The sequence below is a fragment of the Rutidosis leptorrhynchoides genome, chromosome 8, assembly GCF_046630445.1.
Source record: "Rutidosis leptorrhynchoides isolate AG116_Rl617_1_P2 chromosome 8, CSIRO_AGI_Rlap_v1, whole genome shotgun sequence".
Lineage (NCBI taxonomy): Eukaryota > Viridiplantae > Streptophyta > Magnoliopsida > Asterales > Asteraceae > Rutidosis > Rutidosis leptorrhynchoides.
Window position 1 is genome coordinate 226,869,976 of NC_092340.1, and position 17,651 is coordinate 226,887,626.

The window sequence follows — 17,651 nt, forward strand, 5'->3', positions numbered from 1 at the left end:
ATGGGTTCTCTGTCCTTTCTGCTCAAGGCGTCGGCTACCACATTTGCCTTCCCCGGGTGGTAACGAATCTCAAAGTCGTAATCATTCAACAATTCAATCCACCTACGCTGCCTCATATTCAGTTGTTTCTGATTAAATATGTGTTGAAGTCTTTTGTGGTCGGTATATATAATACTTTTGACCCCATATAAGTAGTGCCTCCAAGTCTTTAATGCAAAAACAACCGCGCCTAATTCCAAATCATGTGTCGTATAATTTTGTTCGTGAATCTTCAATTGTCTAGACGCATAAGCAATCACCTTTGTTCGTTGCATTAATACACAACTGAGACCTTGCTTTGATGCGTCACAATAAATCACAAAATCATCATTCCCTTCAGGCAATGACAATATAGGTGCCGTAGTTAGCTTTTTCGTCAATAACTGAAATGCTTTCTCTTGTTCATCCTTCCATTCAAATTTCTTCCCTTTATGCGTTAATGCAGTCAAGGGTTTTGCTATTCTGGAAAAGTCTTGGATGAACCTTCTGTAGTAAACAGCTAGTCCTAAAAATTGGCGTATGTATTTCAGAGTTTTCGGGGTTTCCTACTTTTCAACAGTTTCTATCTTTGCCGGATCCACCTTAATACCTTCTTTGTTCACTATGTGACCGAGGAATTGAACTTCTTCCAACCAAAATGCACACTTTGAAAACTTAGCGTACAATTCTTCCTTCCTCAATACTTCTAACACCTTTCTCAAATGTTCACTGTGTTCTTGGTCATTCTTTGAGTAAATAAGTATGTCATCAATGAAAACAATGACAAACTTGTCAAGGTATGGTCCACACACTCGGTTCATAAGGTCCATGAACACAGCTGGTGCATTAGTTAAACCAAACAGCATGACCATAAACTCGTAATGACCGTAACGTGTTCTGAAAGCAGTCTTTGGAATATCATCTTCTTTCACCCGCATTTGATGATACCCGGAATTTAAGTCAATCTTTGAATAAACAGACGAGCCTTGTAGTTGATCAAATAAGTCATCAATTCTCGGTAGTGGGTAGCGGTTCTTGATGATAAGTTTGTTCAACTCTCGGTAGTCGATACACAACCTGAATGTACCATCTTTCTTCTTGACAAACAAAACAGGAGCTCCCCACGGTGATGTGCTTGGTCGAATGAAACCACGCTCTAAAAGTTCTTGTAATTAGCTTTGCAGTTCTTTCATCTCACTGGGTGCAAGTATGTAAGGAGCATGAGCTATTGGTGCAGCTCCTGGTACAAGATCTATTTGAAATTCAACGGATCGATGTGGGGGTAATCCCGGTAATTCTTTCGAAAATACATCGGGAAATTCTTTTGCGACTGGAACATCATTGATGCTCTTTTCTTCAGTTTGTACTTTCTCTACGTGTGCTAGAACAGCATAGCAACATTTTCTTATTAGTTTTTGTACCTTCAAATTACTAATAAGATGTAGCTTCGTGTTGCCCTTTTCTCCGTACACCATTAAGGTTTCTCCTTCTTTTCGTACAATGCAAATTGCATTTTTATAACATACGATCTCTGCTTTCACCTTCTTCAGCCAGTCCATGCCAACTATTACATCAAAACTCCCTAACTCTACTGGTATCAAATCAATCTTAAATATTTCGCTACCCAGTTTAATTTCTTGATTTCGGAATATATTATCTGCTGAAATTAATTTACCGTTTGCTAATTCGAGTAAAAATTTACTATCCAACGGCATCAATGGACAACTTAATTTAGCACAAAAATCTCTACTCATATAGCTTCTATCCGCACCCGAATCAAATAAAACGTAAGCAGATTTATTGTCAATAAGAAACGTACCCGTAACAAGCTCCGGGTCTTCCTGTGCCTCTGCTGCATTAATATTGAAAACTCTTCCGCGGCCTTGTCCATTCGTGTTCTCCTGGTTCGGGCAATTTCTAATAATGTGGCCCGGTTTTCCACATTTATAACAAACTACATTGGCATAACTTGCTCCGACACTACTTGCTCCGCCATTACTCGTTCCGACACCATTTGTTCCTTTCGTTCTGTTAACCCCTGGTCCGTAGACCTCACATTTCACCGCGCTATGACCATTTATTTTACACTTGTTGCAAAATTTGTTGCAGAACCCCGAGTGATACTTTTCACATTTGGCATAGCTGCTTCTGATTGTTGCTGTTGTTGTGGTTGTTATTATTGTTGGGATGATTGTTGTAGTTGCTGTTGTTGTTGTTGTTGTTGTTGTTGTTGTTGTTGTTGTTGTTGTTGTTGTTGTTGTTGTTGTTGTTGTTGTTGTTGTTGTTGTTGTTGGGCCATTTGTTGTAGTTGCGATTGATGTTGCGATTGTTGGGATAATTGTTGCGATTATTATTGTAATTGTTATTGTTGTTGTATTGGTGATTCTTATCACCGTTTTCCTCCCACTTTCTTTTGACTTGCTTCACATTGGCCTCTTCAGCCGTCTGTTCTTTAATTCTTTCCTCAATCTGGTTCACTAGTTTGTGAGCCATTATACATGCCTGTTGTATGGAGGCGGGCTCGTGTGAACTTATATCTTCTTGGATTCTTTCCGGTAATCCTTTCAAAAACGCGTCGATCTTCTCTTCCTCATCTTCGAATGCTCCCGGACACAATAGGCACAATTTTGTGAATCATCTTTCGTACGTGGTAATATCAAATCCTTGGGTTCGTAACCCTCTAAGTTCTGTCTTGAGCTTATTGACCTCGGTTCTGGGACGGTACTTCTCGTTCATCAAGTGCTTGAATGCTGACCACAGTAGTGCGTACGCATCGTCTTGTCCCACTTGCTCTAGATAGGTATTCCACCATGTTAACGCAGAACCTGTGAAGGTATGCGTAGCGTACTTCACTTTGTCCTCTTCAGTACACTTACTTATGGCAAACACCGATTCGACCTTCTCGGTCCACCGTTTCAATCCGATCGGTCCTTCGGTTCCATCAAATTCCAAAGGTTTGCAGGCAGTGAATTCTTTGTAGGTGCATCCTACACGATTTCCTGTACTGCTAGATCCAAGGTTATTGTTGGTATGTAGCGCAACCTGTACTGAGGCTATGTTTGAAGCTAGAAAAGTACGGAATTCCTCTTCATTCATATTCACGGTGTGTCGAGTAGTCGGTGCCATTTCCTTCAAAATAGTCAAATGGAACAAGTTAATCATACAGAATATTAAGAGTAGTTAATAGTATTTCGTAGCATAATATGAACTCATTTATAAAAACTTTTTCTTCATATTAGCGTTTTATAAGTTTAAATTCGGGTAGTACCTACCCGTTAAGTTCATACTTAGTAGCTAATATACAATTCAACTACTACAATTCTATATGAAAAACTGATTATAATAATATTTCGCGTTCAAACTTTTACACAATGTTTTACAAACTTACAATACCGCTTATTTTACATATAGCATGAAATATAGCACACAATAAATTTGATACAAGATGGTTGTGAAGATAATTCTAGCTAGTACACAAGTCGTTCAGCAAAGGCAATAAAGACACGTAATTCATACATCCAGAAATAAGTCATGCATTCTGGTTTTACTAGGATTACTTCCCATCCTTGGTCTTGTGGAACATAACCGTTATGGCCGTTGATAAGACAGCGTGTTGTAACGTCGTCAAAGGGACGAGGGTTACGTAATGACCAACTGTCTCGTAATAACCTAAAAACCTCATTTCTTACCCCAATTATCGACTCCGTCACTTGCGGGAACGTTTTGTTTAATAGTTGTAGCCCGATGTTCTTGTTCTCACTTTGGTGAGAAGCGAACATTACTAATCCGTAAGCATAACATGCTTCTTTATGTTGCATGTTAGCCGCTTTTTCTAAATCACGAAGTCCTATATTCGGATATATTGAGTCAAAATAATTTCTTAACCCGTTGCGTAAAATAGCATTTGGGTTCCCCGCAATATATGCGTCAAAGTAAACACATCGTAACTTATGGATTTCCCAATGTGATATCCCCCATCTTTCGAACGAAAGCCTTTTATAAACCAAGGAATTCTTGGAACGTTCTTCGAATGTCTTACAAACTGATCTCGCCTTAAATAGTTGTGCCGAGGAATTCTGAACGACTCTAGACAAAATTTCATCAATCATGTCTCCGGGTAGGTCTCTTAAAATATTGGGTTGTCTATCCATTTTGTGTTTTTATACTGTAAAATAGACAAGAGTTAGATTCATAAAAAAAAAAATACTTATTAATACAAGCAATTTTTACATATATCATAAAGCATAAGCACACTATATTACATATATTACACCATACGAATACAACTATCTTATTCCGACTTGCTCGTTTCTTCTTCTTCAGTTTTGGTTCGTTTTTCCAAGTTTCTAGGGATATATGATGTTCCCCTAATAAAAGCTGTCGTTTTCCACAACGGTTTAGAAAAACCTGGTGGTTTAGAGGTTCCCGGGTCATTGTTACAACTTAAGGGCTTCGGGGGTTGACGATACATATAAAGTTCATCGGGGTTGGAATTAGATTTCTCTATTTTTATGCCCTTTCCCTTATTATTTTCTTTTGCCTTTTTAAATTCAGTTGGGGTAATTTCAATAACATCATCGGAATTCTCGTCGGAATCCGATTCATCGGAGAATTGGTAATCCTCCCAATATTTTGCTTCCTTGGCGGAAACACCATTGACCATAATTAACCTTGATCGGTTGGTTGAGGATTTTCTTTTACTTAACCGTTTTATTATTTCCCCCACCGGTTCTATTTCTTCATCCGGTTCCGATTCTTCTTCCGGTTCCGATTCTTCTTCCGGTTCCGACTCTTCTTCCGGTTCCTCTTCGGGAACTTGTGAATCAGTCCACAAATCATTCCTATTTACATTTGACTCTTCATTATTATTAGGTGAGTCAATGGGACTTGTTCTAGAGGTAGAAATCTATCACATAATATCAAACGCGTTAAGAGATTAATATATCACATAATATTCACATGTTAAAAATATATAGTTTCCAACAAAATTTGTTAAGCAATCATTTTTCAAGTAAACACGGTCGAAGTCCAGACTCACTAATGCATCCTAACAAACTCGATAAGACACACTAATGCAAAATTCTGGTTCTCTAAGACCAACGCTTGGATACCAACTGAAATGTCCCGTTCTTATTGATTAAAAACGTTCCATATTAATTGATTTCGTTGCGAGGTTTTGACCTCTATATGAGACGTTTTTCAAAGACTGCATTTATTTTTAAAACAAACATAACCTTTATTTCAAAAATAATGGTTTAAAAAGCTTTACGTAGATTATCAAATAATGATAATCTAAAATATCCTTTTTACACACGACCATTACATAATGGTTTACAATACAAATATGTTACATCAAAATCAGTTTCTTGAATGCAGTTTTTACACAATATCATACAAACATTGTCTCCAAATCTTGTCCTTATTTTAGTATGCAACAGCGGAAGCTCTTAGTATTCACCTAAGAATAAACATGCTTTAAACGTCAACAAAAATGTTGGTGAGTTATAGATTTAACCTATATATATCAAATCGTAACAATAGACCACAAGATTTCATATTTCAATACACATCCCATACATAGAGATAAAAATCATTCATATGGTGAACACTTGGTAACCGACATTAACAAGATGCATATATATAAGAATATCCCCATCATTCCGGGACACCCTTCGGATATGATATAAATCTCGAAGTACTAAAGCATCCGGTACTTTGGATGGGGTTTGTTAGGCCCAATAGATCTATCTTTAGGATTCGCGTCAATTAGGGTGTCTGTTCCCTAATTCTTAGATTACCAGACTTAATAAAAAGGGGCATATTCGATTTCAATAATTCAACCATAGAATGTAGTTTCACGTACTTGTGTCTATTTTGTAAATCATTTATAAAACCTGCATGTATTCTCATCCCAAAAATATTAGATTTTAAAAGTGGGACTATAACTCACTTTCACAGATTTTTACTTCGTCGGGAAGTAAGACTTGGCCACTGGTTGATTCACGAACATATAACAATATATACATATATATCAAAGTATGTTCAAAATATATTTACAACACTTTTAATATATTTTGATGTTTTAAGTTTATTAAGTCAGCTGTCCTCGTTAGTAACCTATAACTAGTTGTCCACAGTTAGATGTACAGAAATAAATCGATAAATATTATCTTGAATCAATCCACGACCCAGTGTATACGTATCTCAGTATTAATCACAACTCAAACTATATATATTTTGGAATCAACCTCAACCCTGTATAGCTAACTCCAACATTCACATATAGAGTGTCTATGGTTGTTCCGAAATATATATAGATGTGTCGACATGATAGGTCGAAACATTGTATAGGTGTCTATGGTATCTCAAGATTACATAATATACAATACAAGTTGATTAAGTTATGGTTGGAATAGATTTGTTACCAATTTTCACGTAGCTAAAATGAGAAAAATTATCCAATCATGTTTTACTCATAACTTCTTCATTTTAAATCCGTTTTGAGTGAATAAAATTGCTATGGTTTCATATTGAACTCTATTTTATGAATCTAAACAGAAAAAGTATAAGTTTATAGTCAGAAAAATAAGTTACAAGTCGTTTTTGTAAAGGTAGTCATTTCAGTCGAAAGAACGACGTCTAGATGACCATTTTAGAAAACATACTTCCACTTTGAGTTTAACCATAATTTTTGGATATAGTTTCATGTTCATAATAAAAATCATTTTCTCAGAATAACAACTTTTAAATCAAAGTTTATCATAGTTTTTAATTAACTAACCCAAAACAGCCCGCGGTGTTACTACGACGGCGTAAATCCGATTTTACGGTGTTTTTCGTGTTTCCAGGTTTTAAATCATTAAGTTAGCATATCATATAGATATAGAACATGTGTTTAGTTGATTTTAAAAGTCAAGTTAGAAGGATTAACTTTTGTTTGCGAACAAGTTTAGAATTAACTAAACTATGTTCTAGTGATTACAAGTTTAAACCTTCGAATAAGATAGCTTTATATGTATGAATCGAATGATGTTATGAACATCATTACTACCTTAAGTTCCTTGGATAAACCTACTGGAAAAGAGAAAAATGGATCTAGCTTCAACGGATCCTTGGATGGCTCGAAGTTCTTGAAGCAGAATCATGACACGAAAACAAGTTCAAGTAAGATCATCACTTGAAATAAGATTGTTATAGTTATAGAAATTGAACCAAAGTTTGAATATGATTATTACCTTGTATTAGAATGATAACCTACTATAAGAAACAAAGATTTCTTAAGGTTGGATGATCACCTTACAAGATTGCAAGTGAGCTAGCAAACTTGAAAGTATTCTTGATTTTATGTAACTAGAACTTGTAGAATATATGAAGAACACTTAGAACTTGAAGATAGAACTTGAGAGAGATTAATTAGATGAATAAAATTGAAGAATGAAAGTGTTTGTAGGTGTTTTTGGTCGTTGGTGTATGGATTAGATATAAAGGATATGTAATTTTGTTTTCATGTAAATAAGTCATGAATGATTACTCATATTTTTGTAATTTTATGAGATATTTCATGCTATTTGCCAAATGATGGTTCCCACATGTGTTAGGTGACTCACATGGGCTGCTAAGAGCTGATCATTGGAGTGTATATACCAATAGTACATACATCTAAAAGTTGTGTATTGTACGAGTACGAATACGGGTGCATACGAGTAGAATTGTTGATGAAACTGAACGAGGATGTAATTGTAAGCATTTTTGTTAAGTAGAAGTATTTTGATAAGTGTTGATAATGCTAAAAATTAACATATATTTCATAGCATTATTCCTCAAGAAAGACAAGCTTTTAGTTGCAATTGTTCTATTTACAAGTGATATTCGTTTAAATAATAAAAGGTGAAGACAAAAGACAGATTCGACGAATTGAAGACGCAAACGACCAAAAAACTCAAAAGTATAAAATACAATCAAAGAGGTTCCAATTATTGATAAGAAGCGTCTCAAAATTACAAGAGTACAAGATTCAAAACGCAAAGTACAAGATATAAAATAGTACGCAAGGACGTTCGAAAATTCGGAACCGGGACCAGAGTCAACTCTCAACGCTCGACGCAACGGACTAAAAATTATAAGTTAACTATGTATATAAATATAATATAATATATAATTAATTATATAAATTATATATATATATATTATATTATATAATAAACCGTCGGCAGACTAAGATCCAATTTGGAGTGAGCTGGAATTTCAAACTCCGCGACTCGCGGAGTTTGAAGAGCAAAAATGCCGCGAGTCGCGGAGCTCACCTGGACTCAATTCCCTATAAAAGCAAACGCAGTTTGATCGCAAAAACCATCCAAATATCCATCCTCTCTATATCTATACGTAAATATATTTATATTTATATTTTAATTTTAATTTTAATTATAATTCTAATAATAAGGGTATGTTAGCGAATGTTGTAAGGGTGCAAATCGAAATTCTGTCCGTGTAACGCTACGCTATTTTTAATCATTGTAAGTTATGTTCAACCTTTTTAATTTAATGTCTCGTAGCTAAGTTATTATTATGCTTATTTAATCCAAAGTAATCATGATGTTGGGCTAATTACTAAAATTGGGTAATTGGGCCTTGTACCATAATTGGGGTTTGGATAAAAGAACGACACTTGTGGAAATTAGACTATGGGCTATTAATGGGTTTTATATTAACTAAACAATACCTTGTTAATTTAATATACAAACTTATAATTCGAAGTATTTATATATAATCACATGCGCTTAACTGGGTACGGTGGGCGGGATATCTATAAATACCAATAATTATTCATTTTACCGGACACGGAACTGGATTAATAGTTAAATAGACTTGTTGAGACAGGGGTGAATTACATTCAAGGGTAATTGGTGTAATTGTTAACAAAGTAGTAAAACCTTGGTTTACACGCAGTCGATAACCTGGTGTATTCATTAAACAAAGTATTAAAACCTTGTTACAATTCAAATCCCCAATTAGTTGGAATATTTGACTTCGGGAATAAGAATAATTTGACGAAGACTTTCGCTCTTTATATTTATGACTGATGGACTATTATGGACAAATCCGTATGGACATATTAAATAATCCAGGACAAAGGACAATTAACCCATGGGCATAAAACTAAAATCAACACGTCAAACATCATGATTACGGAAGTTTAAATAAGCATAATTCTTTTATTTCATATTTAATTTCCTTTATTTTATATTTAATTGCACTTCTAATTATAGCACTTTTATTTATTGTTATTATATTTAATTGCACTTTTAATAATCGTACTTTTTAATTATCGCAAGTTTATTTTATCGCACTTTTATTATTCGCAATTTCATTATCGTTATTTACTTTACGCTTTTAATTAAGTCTTGTATTTATTTATTATTTTACATTTGGTTTTAACTGTGAAGACCCGTCCTAATCCATCCGGACGAAGTCATCAACCTTTGATTCCAGAGCGATGATCGACTCCAAGTATTGTCCTTAAAATGAGCAAGATGCACAGCGGAAGGTTTCTTTCACACCTGAGAATAAACATGCTTTCAAGTGTCAACCAAAAGGTTGGTGAGTTCATTAGTTTAACATAAATAATCATTTCATAATTTTAATAGACCACAAGATTTCATATTTCCATTTCTCATAAACATACGTCCCATGCATAGAGACAAAATATCATTCATATGGATTGAACACCTGGTAACCGACATTAACAATATGCATATAAGAATATCCCCATCATTCCGGGATCCTCCTTCGGACATGATATAAATTTCGAAGTACTAAAGCATCCGGTACTTTGGATGGGGCTTGTTGGGCCCGATAGATCTATCTTTAGAGTTCGCGTCAATTAGGGTGTCTGTTCCGTAATTCTTAGATTACCAGACTTAATAAAAAGGGGCATATTCAGTTTCGATCATTCAACCATAGAACGTAATTTCGATTACTTGTGTCTATTTCGTAAAACAGTTATAAAAGTTGCGCATGTATTCTCAGCCCAAAAATATAAAGGGTAAAAAGGTAAATGAAACTCACGCATATAATTATTGTAAAACAGTTAATAAAGCATTTGCATGTATTCTCAGCTCAAAAATGTAAAGAGTAAAAAGGGATCAATGAAACTCAACTAATGTATTTTGTAGTAAAAATACATATGACTATATTGAACAAATGCAGGGTTGGCCTCGGATTTCACGAACCTATATCAGTTGTATAAATATTAAAATATATAATGGAATCACATAATTTCATTTATTAGTATTTGTTATTTATATATTTTAGTTATATAGAATTTATTCTAAAAATCCATTAAAACATTTACTTATATTATATCTTACACTATATGTTATATATATTTATTTTGTATATATACTTAAAATGATTAATATTTATATATTTAGTTGTATCAATATATCTATATATATTATATGATCAATATTATATTTAAAATCATTAGTTGGTTATATGTAAGTATTTATATAAATATTATTAATATGTTTGATATATTGTATATGAAATATTAATGTACTTTTAGTATATGTAAAAAGTATATTTTAGGTACAAGATATTTATCTGTTATAAATGATAGTTTTGATATTAAGGATTTACTAATAATAATAATTCCTTTATTAAAAAGTTAATAATAATAACTTATAGTATGATAGTTATAGTATTACATAACTTAACCACAGAAACAATAATAATTGTATCAATCTTATTACTAATGTTAATCTTAATGATAATACTTTTGTTAATAGTAATAATAATAATTTAAAAAAATTTGATACGAATAATGTTATTAATGATACAAGTTTGTATTAGTTTCATACTAACAATAATAATAATAATCCTACTTACAATAATAATTATATTAATATTAATACTAATAATTACGCTAATAATAATACTTAGTGATATTTCTTAATAACAAAGATGTTAATATTATTAACCATAATATTTATGTTACATAATAATAATAACAATGATTAATGATAACAATAACAATAACAATAATAATAATAATAATAATAATAATAATAATAATAATAATAATAATAATAATAATAATAATAATAATAATAATAATAATAATAATAATAATATAAATGATTTGGAAGTGGAACTACCTTTTATGGCCCAAAAAAATAAGTAACTGCCCAGGCCGGGACTCGAACCCGCGACCCTTTGAATACCGAACACCTCCCTAACCATTGCACCATCTTTAGTTTTCTGTTTAAAACTTCAAACCAAAAGTAATTATCCCGAAAAAAATGCATTCTCTTTTCTTCTTCTTCCTTCTCGAAATCAAACCAACCAAAAGTCATAACAGCATCGTTTGAATTATTATTGATCTTAGAACAATATTTAGTTATAAGTGTGATTAATTGATTTGATAAAGAAAAGGAAAAAAAAATTATAAAAACTGAAACAGCAAACAACTGCTCGACGACATACAAAAAACAAATTTGATTTTGTAAACGAGAACGTTTTGGACAAAATTTATAACACGAATTGTATCTCAAATCACTCCTATAATCTATTAGAATCGTCAATTTAACTAAAAACTTCAACACGATTACGAATTTTGCCAAGAACGAACTGGTTGACTTTTTATTTGAAAGTTTGACTTTAAAAATTTGAATTCGTTACAAAAATTTGGAATCTCAAACTTTACAGAAAGTTTGAGTGAATAATTCTTAATAAACTTGCATTTTTACATTTTGAAATCTGATATGAAATCGAGTTTTTGATGACTTGAGCAATTACAGAGGGTATCGAGTTTTTTTTTTAAAAAAATAATGAATTTGCTGATTTAATTCATTACTGGTTATTTTTAATTTATGTTGAGAGTGTTACCTTGGATGATTAAATCCATCAATATGAGAGACTTGTTGGGTTATACAAAAAGAGGTATCGACAGAGTTAAAATCGGACAAGAAGAAGAAAACAAAAAAAAAATTATAAATAGATATGGAGATTTAAAAGGATCTTAAGCTTTTAACTATTCTTGATTGTTTATCAAATTCATAAAAGAGTCCAAAATAAAATAGAGACTGAAAGGTACGTGAAACCAAAACTGAGTCCAAATCTAATATTACGATCTTATATAACTAATTTTTAATAATTAATAATTATAACTATGTTAATATTAATAATAATAAAAATACTAATAATAATAATAATAATAATAATAATAACACTAATAATATTAATAATTATTAATAGAATTAATAGGAGTAATAATACTAATAAGTCATGATAATAATAACTTTAGTGAAATTTATAATATTTATAATAGTATTATTAATGATATTCATATTAATAATAATGTTAGTAATAATAATCTATATAATAAATTTCTTAACTATATATATATATTGTTAAAACAATAATAACGCATCAAATTAAATGTATTAATTTTTACATCTATATATTATATGATAATATTAATAATACCAATTTTGATATTAATATTATTACTTGTCAATGATAATAAGAAAAGTAATAATAAGAATCTTAATATATTAATTATATTTTAACTTGTAATTACATATATTTATTTACAAACAATGGTTCGTGAATCGTCGGGATTTGTCAAGGGTTAAATGAATGTATGACAACAGCTCAAACTTTTTGAGACTTAACATAACCGACTTTGCTTATCGTGTCAAAGATCATTTAAAGACTAAGTTTAAATTTGATTAGAAATTCCCGGGTCATCACATTAACTACGACTAAAGTTTTAAAATCGACAAACCGGTCATTAAACGGTAAAAACCCCCCTTTACAATAATAATATTACTTATATATATATTTGTAAAAGTAAACTAATATAGCGTTAAACTTTGTTTAAAGATTTTCCCTGTGGAACGAACCGGACTTACTAAAAAGTACACTACTGTACGATTAGGTACACTGCCTATAAGTGTTGTAGCAAGGTTTAAGTATATCCATTCTCTAAATAAATAAATATCTTGTGTAAAATTGTATCGTATTTAATAGTATTTCCTGCTGAAATTTAAAGCTATTTTATATACACCTCGCATAACATCAAGTATTTTTGGCGCCGCTGCCGGGGAAATCTTAAACGCCGAAAGCGCAACGCTAAATATTAAAAAAAAAACCGAAAAAAAAAATTTAATATATATATAAATCTAGTTTTAAGATTTTTATTTATAAAATTATAAAGTAGTTCTATTTTTATTCTAGTTTTTAAAATATAAGTTTTATTATATAAATATTTTAGATTTTAAAACAGAAAATATAAAACAGAAAATATAAAATAAAAAAATATAAAAGAAAAATGCGTCGAATTTCAAAACTGTACCTGAGTTGAATTTTGAAACCCCGCGACTCGCGGAGTTTGAAGCATCGAATATCGCGACTCGCGGAGCAGACCTGACACGGGTACACAGGAACCCTAATTCGCATTAATTACGGGTTTTATTAATTTTAATTAATTTTAAACCCTAATTAGTTTATTTATATTATATTGTTTAGTTTAGTTTTTATTTATTTGTTTTATTTAGTTAAATTAGTTTAAATAAAATATAAAATTAATAGTTTTAATAAAAAAATAATATTTTTATAAAAATTGTACTTTTTACAACTTTTTGTATATTTTTATATTTTGTCCCTTTTTAATTGTTTTAGCGTAATATTTGTATTTTTAGCTCATATTTAGTTTTAAACTTAATTTTTGCCATAGTTATTTTTACTTCTAGATTTTTAGGCTTTGCCGTAGAATTCCTTAAGTGCTTTTTCTTTAGACTAAGATTTAGGTACTTTAGAATTTTGCGACGCCTTTTTAAGTTTTAGTTTCTTTTTAAGTTATTTCCATTTGGGATTTAGTTTTTCCTGTAAGCTTTAATATTTTTAGACGACTTTTACCTATGTATCAATTATCATTCCAATTAGTAATCTCAATTTGCGATTATAATTTTAAGTTAGTTGTAGTAATAAGGTTAGGTTAGTCAAGTGTTTTTAAGTGTTATAAGTTTCTTTTATTTTTCCGTCACCTTTTATTTTTCAACCATTTTTCTTTTTCGACCTTTTTGGACGAACTCTTTTTCTTTCTTATTTCTCGCTATTCTAGTTTTAGGACATAGATTTTTATTCTACTTCTTATCTAAATTTCATAAAATTACGAAAATTTATTTTAAGTGGTTAAATTGATAGACATCAAAATTTTCTGGTTCATAGTAATAGTTGGATTTGTACGTGGACCGGGTTATTGGAGCCAAACAGTCCTCAATTATATTGAGACCAAACGAATCCTGCCCCTCTGCTGCATCTTTTGGCTATTCGAAACGTGGGCAAAATCAGAAAAGTCTATTGATTGGATAACTTATTATAATTTTTCTTTCCTTTTAAAAACTAATAGGATATTCAGTGAATGCACCGAGCAAGACGTTCACCACCTGTAACTAGATCAAGACATTTAGCAAATATTACTGCCGTTGATTTTTCTTTAGAATCGTCATCTAGTCGACCAAGTACTCCAGTTCAAATTTCCGATAATCCATTTTTTGAACCCGACCTCACAATTGAGAATCCGGAGAATATTCAGTAACGATTCATAGATCCTGAACCACTAAATTTTCATCCGGAACCACCAATCATTCAAACAGAGATTGTTGAGGAATGAACCATTAAATCAGAATCCTCTAGTGATTCCGATTCAACAAATTCAATTATGGAAGTAACAGAACCATTAAGTATGGAAGACCGAATGAGAGCTAAACGCACTTGTAGTGACCCGAACTTTTCCATGTTTATATATATTAATTGAGATTGATATTTACATGATTAAATGTTTCCAACATGTTAAGCAATCAAACTTGTTAAGACTTGATTAATTGAAATAGGTTTCATATAGACAATTGACCACCCAAGTTACCGGTGATTCACGAACGTTAAAACTTGTAAAAACTATATGATGACATATATATGGTTATATATATAGTTAACATTATATTATGATAAGTAAACATATCATTAAGTATATTAACAATGAACTACATATGTAAAAACAAGACTACTAACTTAATGATTTTGAAGCGAGACATATATGTAACGATTATCGTTGTAACGACATTTAATGTATATATATCATATTAAGAGATATTCGTACATCATAATATCATGATAATATAATAATTTAAAATCTCTTTTGATATTATAAACATTGGGTTAACAACATTTAACAAGATCGTTAACCTAAAGGTTTCAAAACAACATTTACATGTAACGACTAACGATGACTTAACGACTCAGTTAAAATGTATATACATGTAGTGTTTTAATATGTATTTATACACTTTTGAAAGACTTCAATACACTTATAAAAATACTTCTACTTAACAAAAATGCTTACAATTACATCCTCGTTCAGTTTCATCAACAATTCTACTCGTATGCACCCGTATTCGTACTCGTACAATACACAGCTTTTAGATGTATATACTATTGGTATATACACTCCAATGATCAGCTCTTAGCATCCCATGTGAGTCACCTAACACATGTGGGAACCATCATTTGGCAACTAGCATGAAATATCTCATAAAATTACAAAAAAATGAGTAATCATTCATGACTTATTTACATGAAAACAAAATTACATATCCTTTATATCTAATTCATACACCAACGACCAAAAGCACCTACAAACACTTTCATTCTTCAATTTTCTTCATCTAATTGATCTCTCTCAAGTTCTATCTTCAAGTTCTAAGTGTTCTTCATAAATTCCAAAAGTTCTAGTTTCATAAAATCAAGAATACTTTCAAGTTTGCTAGCTCACTTCCAATCTTGTAAAGTGATCATCCAACCTCAAGAAATCTTTGTTTCTTACAGTAGGTTATCATTCTAATACAAGGTAATAATCATATTCAAACTTTGGTTCAATTTCTATAACTATAACAATCTTATTTCAAGTGATGATCTTACTTGAACTTGTTTTCGTGTCATGATTCTGCTTCAAGAACTTCGAGCCATCCAAGGATCCATTGAAGCTAGATCCATTTTTCACTTTTCCAGTAGGTTTATCCAAGGAAATTAAGGTAGTAATGATGTTCATAACATCATTCGATTCATACATATAAAGCTATCTTATTCGAAGGTTTAAACTTGTAATCACTAGAACATAGTTTAGTTAATTCTAAACTTGTTCGCAAACAAAAGTTAATCCTTCTAACTTGACTTTTAAAATCAACTAAACACATGTTCTATATCTATATGATATGCTAACTTAATGATTTAAAACCTGGAAACACGAAAAACACCGTAAAACCGGATTTACGCCGTCGTAGTAACACAGCGGGCTGTTTTGGGTTAGTTAATTAAAAACTATGATAAACTTTGATTTAAAAGTTGTTATTCTGAGAAAATGATTTTTATTATGAGCATGAAACTATATCCAAAAATTATGGTTAAACTCAAAGTGGAAGTATGTTTTCTAAAATGGTCATCTAGACGTCGTTCTTTCGACTGAAATGACTACCTTTACAAAAACGACTTGTAACTTATTTTCCCGACTATAAACCTATACTTTTTCTGTTTAGATTCATAAAATAGAGTTCAATATGAAACCATAGCAATTTGATTCACTCAAAACGGATTTAAAATGAAGAAGTTATGGGTAAAACAAGATTGGATAATTTTTCTCATTTTAGCTACGTGAAAATTGGTAACAAATCTATTCCAACCATAACTTAATCAACTTGTATTGTATATTATGTAATCTTGAGATACCATAGACACGTATACAATGTTTCGACCTATCATGTCGACACATCTATATATATTTCGGAACAACCATAGACACTCTATATGTGAATGTTGGAGTTAGCTATACAGGGTTGAGGTTGATTCCAAAATATATATAGTTTGAGTTGTGATCAATACTGAGATACGTATACACTGGGTCGTGGATTGATTCAAGATAATATTTATCGATTTATTTCTGTACATCTAACTGTGGACAACTAGTTGTAGGTTACTAACGAGGACAGCTGACTTAATAAACTTAAAACATCAAAATATATTAAAAGTGTTGTAAATATATTTTGAACATACTTTGATATATATGTATATATTGTTATAGGTTCGTGAATCAACCAGTGGCTAAGTCTTACTTCCCGACGAAGTAAAAATCTGTGAAAGTGAGTTATAGTCCCACTTTTAAAATCTAATATTTTTGGGATGAGAATACATGCAGGTTTTATAAATGATTTACAAAATAGACACAAGTACGTGAAACTACATTCTATGGTTGAATTATCGAAATCGAATATGCCCCTTTTTATTAAGTCTGGTAATCTAAGAATTAGGGAACAGACACCCTAATTGACGCGAATCCTAAAGATAGATCTATCGGGCCCAACAAGCCCCATCCAAAGTACCGGATGCTTTAGTACTTCGAAATTTATATCATATCCGAAGGGTGTCCCGGAATGATGGGGATATTCTTATATATGCATCTTGTTAATGTCGGTTACCAGGTGTTCACCATATGAATGATTTTTATCTCTATGTATGGGATGTGTATTGAAATATGAAATCTTGTGGTCTATTATTATGATTTGATATATATAGGTTAA